Genomic DNA, 5,660 nt, shown 5'->3' on the forward strand with positions numbered 1-5,660 from the left:
TTTTCAGGTCAATGTCTCGTGGTTTTTTGCTTCTTTCTCCGGTGTCCTTGACTGAATTGTGCTCATTCTGGTATGGTTTGAAAGATCTCTTCACTCTCCACAAGTTAGCGAAGAAAGTTGTCCTTGACCGTTAAAACTGATGACGTCACAAAGGGTAGAAAGGACCTGGATCCACACGGGCGGTTACGGGCGGTTCAGGGGCGAATGGGTTAACAAGGCAATAAAAAAGAAATAATTTTAATTTGTGAATTTAATATTGAGGCCTGTAAGTTACAGTACAAAGGTTGTACTACCTAATTAAACTGATCATTAAAGTGCCCATAACCTAAAATTTTATATTTTCTTATCTGAAACTACACCTTATTCAAAAAAATTCTGCTAAAAATTTTGCGATTTGAACCAAAGACGATTATTTCAGAATTTTTTAAAAACGTTCAAATTTTCCGCCATTTTGGCACACCATTCGTCTTAGTCTTCTCTCGGAGTATGACGTCATATGACGTACTTTAAGGAACACGTGACTTTATCGACAGGAAAACATTAAGAGTTCTGGTAGGTTTTTCTGTTTCAGAAAAACTTTCTTCTTGCGAAGACGTTTTGATTCAATCCTTACTTGTAATTGACCTTTTTTGTGTACAGCTGGCGAAGGCATAGTCTGCTACACAGCCGTTTTTAGTGTCGTCACGCAACGCTCCTCCCCACAAACGGCTGCTGAAAAGCGAACCACATTCCTTTCCCGCGGTTAGCCAATTAGAATTCAGTTCCCATTTTCTGGAAAGTGTTCGCGCCAGAAGTTTCATCCAATCACAGCCTTGCTACCCTAAATGTGGACAAAGCAAAGCAAAATGGCCGCGCTAGAGGAACCATTCATTCGAGCGGCTTCCTTATTTAAGATTTTGGAACTAATTGCTCATCAGAAGCGGGCAATTCAAGCAATTGTGGTCGATAAGAAGGATGTCTTTGTAAACTTGCCGACTGGGTTCGGAAAATCGCTTATTTATCAAGCTCTCCCGTTCGTGTTTTATTGATAGCCGAACTGAGAAGGAATGAATGAAAAACGGGAGCTCGTTCACGCCACTCATCACAAACTAACTGTAGGTCAAACTTCTCCAAATCTTCCTTGTCAATTTTCCTTAAAATTGATGGCTTTCTTGTTGAACATAATTCGGCAACTTCTTTGTTGACGATCTTCAACACCTTTTCCACAATATGCTTTCGCACTGAATGGCAGTTCATAACAGCTCCCGCAATTTGAGACGGAACGCCTTGTGCTAAGGCTTTTCCATAGACTGATATGAACCAGTTTACATTTTTACTGGGATACTGAATTTTTAGTTGCACTTGACTCTGTTCTTGGACGCCGGATGGTCTTGGAGTTGAAGTCACTCAGGGAAGAAATGCATGTGCACTTCGAGGACTTGTCATATTTTGATTTGGGAAAGCACTCAACAGAAGACTCGGCTGACTTTGAATTGGGGATAAAAAACCAGGAAGGTAAGCAGGCACAGGCCGTTTCCATAAAGAAAAATCCTGATAACTCGAATTAGCAGAAGAAGTGCAAGTGGTAGCTTCGCTTGTGTCAAACTGAGGCGATTTGGATACTTTCTGTCGACTTAAACTTTCCTGTGTCCGCGACATATCGCGGACCTGGTCCTGATGGTTTCCTTCAGGAATAATGCCGTGTAATTCTTCTGAAGCCCTTTGAAGGCGCTTTGTTCTCGGCACATCCCTTTTTTTGTAGGCTTCTTCAATTTCTTGGCGAATTTCGTTCAGTTTTTCAGAAGATCGCTGAAACTTCGTCAAACGTTTGTAGCAACTCTTGCAAACAAATATCTTACCACTGTTCGCGAAACAACTCACGTCCACATTAAGGGACGATTTAATAATCCCTTGCAAGTCGATCGAACTTTTACCAAAAATATAAATTTTCTCGGCATTTTCTGACGGCGAAGAGCAAGTAAAGCAGTTTGAATCACTGTCGACAATTTTCTTAGGGGTTCCGCCGTCCATGACTTGCTGGACAGCACGTTCATATCCTCGAGCCCGGAATCGCTTGGCTTTACCCGCGAAAACTGACGTCACAGTCATACGTGATTGGTTTGTTCGTTAGACCGCAAACACAAAGGGAAAGGAATGTGGTTCGGTTTTCAGCAGCCGTTTGTGGGGAGGAGCGTTGCGTGACGACACTAAAAACGGCTGTGTAGCAGACTAGTGAAGGCAAGGTAATGGGAGTTCCTTAATTTACGTCACATGACGTCATATGTGAGCCTGTCAGTTTGCGTGATCAGCGTCGCGGGTGTACCCCAAAAATGTAGAGTTCAAAACTTGGCAAAAAAATCGCGTTTTGTTCAAACCGTAAAATTTTTTCGCAGAAGTTATTTTAATAAGGTATAGACTCAGATAAGAAAATAAAAAAATTTAGGTGATGGGCACTTTCAGGACCAAATGTTCTTATTTATTTCTTTTCAAACATTTCTCCTCGTCTGATTTTCAAAATATACACATGTTGCGTTTTTTATCGACCTGTCTCGTCAAATTTGGCATATTAAGCCTACATTATTTTGCATTTTTCTTTTTATGTTTTACCTGGTTTTCTTGATTACGAAAGACTATTAACCCTCGGACGTACAGTTGTACAAGGTATAAGGTATAAGGTTTTTCTGAGATTTTTCCTAGAGGATAAAATATGAGCACCTCACTTTTTTCGGTAGCTGTTTGTTCATCCCTCGCACACATTTTGAGACAAGTTCAGTGATGGTCAGTTGCTATGGTTACGAGATATGACGTCATAAATAGCAGATGGTGAAGCCATTTTGAGTAAAAGTACATGTTTTTTCAACTTTTTTCAACAATATAAGTAAATCTTGTGGCTAAAATCATGCAAAGTGCTTATTTATTTGTTATTTTTCATGTAAAGCACAAAAAATTACCATTTCTCGCGGTTTTAACCTGATTTCTAATCCTTGGTAAAATCCAAGATAGCGGCCAAGATGGCGACCATTGTTGGTGGCGTCACAGACCTCCAGCAGCGCCACTACCCATAAAATATACCTCATTTTGTTAAGAAGATCAAAAGATTTCCAGGTAAAATCGTTTCGAAATACTGCAACATATCTAAAACTCAAGGGAAGGGTTCCATCCACCCACCCCGCTTGTACCACGGCGGAGGTATGACTTTGCGTGTACGTCCGAGGGTTAAATTGATATTTGGTAACCACTTGTACGAGCGCTAGGTGAATATGATGATATCCCTCTACTGTGGTGCTACGGCTGAAACTGATGTAGCCTGCATAGCAAGCGTTTCTGAAAAAAAAAAGGAATGAGGGGGGAGGGGGAAGGGAGCAAAGGAAACGCTTGCCCGCAAACCCCACGATTTTGAAAAACTGCGTTCGCCCACGAACGCAGCTTTTGATTGGTGCGGTGCTGGTAGTGTTGATTAAATAGCAATCAATACATCAATCAAACCAGGTATGTTTTGTTTATGTGCGTCGCAGACCTGGTCTGATCTGATTTGTGGTAGCAGATTACAAATGCTTTGGTCTGATATTTATTTGAATCATGTTTGTGCGAAGGTTTATCAGATCTGAGTCCCTTCGATCAAAAGTATAATTGGAGATCGAGCAGTGGAGACTAGTGAAGGCCAATTTATTGGGAATGACGGGTTGCGTATCTGACTAAAAAAAGTGGACTGTTTGTTGTAATTGGAGATAAGATCAACGTAAATCAGAACATCGAGTACTAAACACTATAGCTAGAGCCGCCATGGACAAGTGATTGGAAATTGAGCGGCATGGATTGTAGTGAACTTTTCGACACTGGCTGGCCTATGGCAGGGTCGTAACCAGGTATATTTTTTCATCGCTGATCCCAATTTTTAGCTCCAAATTTTGATCCCTGATCCCAAAATGTAGCAAAATTTGATCCCTGATCCCACGTAAATTTTATGATCCCATGGAGAGATGTGATCAAGTTATGTTTACCCGACGTCGATTATCATTCATTTATAACAACTAGGCGTATTTACCTCAAGTAGATGTTTATTTGTTCATTCTGAATCACGTTCTCATCTTGTCTTCCATGATGTATTAAGGATTATTATTTGAATTCTGCTGCTTGCTTCTGAAAAATGCTCCGTCCATTACAGACATTACACATTACCTGATTAGTTGACTTTTTCAAAACTTTCTTGGTTGAGAAATGTAAAACTCGTATGATGCTATGAGCAATAGAAAAGACTCTATAAAACAATGCGATAAAAATAGACGAGATATAGACGACAATTAAATAAAAAAACTAAATCTCCACGTTTCGACGGCTGCAAGCTAACGTCACGTAAGAAATGAATAAAAGGACTGAATCTAAATACATGGCAAAAGAATCTATATAAGGCACGATACTTACACCATCGAATTTTCAACTATGAAGAAAGGTGGATCGAAGTTCGATTGTTTGATTTTTGAGACTTTGTTCATTAACGAATAGAATTGCCTTCAAGTCGAGCTTCGAAAGGTGAGCTGGCAAGGAGAAAAATATACACGATGCGAGCGAAGACCGAGCGCGAAGCACAAGGTAAGAGAGCACAAGGCCACCTACAACCACGAAGGACTTTGAGAAAGGCTTATCAAGAAAATGAGACCGGTGTTAAACATTAAAAAAAGACTCCACTCGAGCACTAAAAGTGTTTACGAGACTCTTGCATGCTAATATTTCATTTCTGCCACTTGTAGCCTCATTATTGTTACCTTAAGCTTTTCCATTTCATCGCAATAGTGAAATTGTGGCTGAAAATGCAAAAGGTGTATTTAAAGAAGATATCTGGTGACTCTTCTCCCAGATCTACTGCGTCCAGCCTCAAACCGGGCTCTGCTACTGGGCTCTTCGTCTTCCACTTCTGCAAGATTCTCCTCTTCCTGGCTCTCATCGTCACTGTCGTCTGATTCGTTGTCTAGAAGCCCGTTAGCCAAATTCTTGAGACGCCGTTCTTCGTTCCTTCTTAAAGTAAATTGTTCAGCCTCCCGGTCAACAGAGACCCGGTCCATGATGCATTTTGGTGAATTTTGATCGTCAAAGTTTCCTTCATTGTAGACTAAAGGATCTTCCTCTGATTGCTCAAGCCAATTTATTTTGAGTTTTTCCTCCGAGAAACAATCATTCCTGCTGTGAAGATCTTCACAGACAATTGCTAGAAAAAAAAGGCTCCAGATACGTCCTGTAGTTATGCTTAAGAGCGACAACTTCTCCTTTTGAAAAAACAACTCTGTAGTTTTCCACAGACGTCCCGGTAACCAGGTGATCACCACGTTTTTCGTCAAAGCCTGGAGTTCTTCAAGCGTATTTAAACTTTGAGTTTGGGGCGCAATGATTCTTTTCATCATCGAAATAGCCAAGGGTAGTGTTCCAGCTTTTTCTTGGGTTTTACCCCTCACCCTTTGCTGTCTAACTCCTTGTCCAAACTCTTTGGCGAAAAGCCTAAGCTCCTTAGCCTCTTCCCTGGTTTTATCACCCTCTTCCACAGTAAGCACAATCCTTGCCTTACAGCGTTCATAGAGCCATTCAAGTGAGAGTTAGAAATAAGCTAGCTCAATATCCTACGATTCATGTAATAAACAGGTTCCAATCGATTTGAAGTAAACGAAGCTCACCCCCATTCTTTTAACACA

Source organism: Porites lutea, chromosome 1 (assembly GCF_958299795.1).
Source record: "Porites lutea chromosome 1, jaPorLute2.1, whole genome shotgun sequence".
NCBI classification, from domain to species: domain Eukaryota; kingdom Metazoa; phylum Cnidaria; class Anthozoa; order Scleractinia; family Poritidae; genus Porites; species Porites lutea.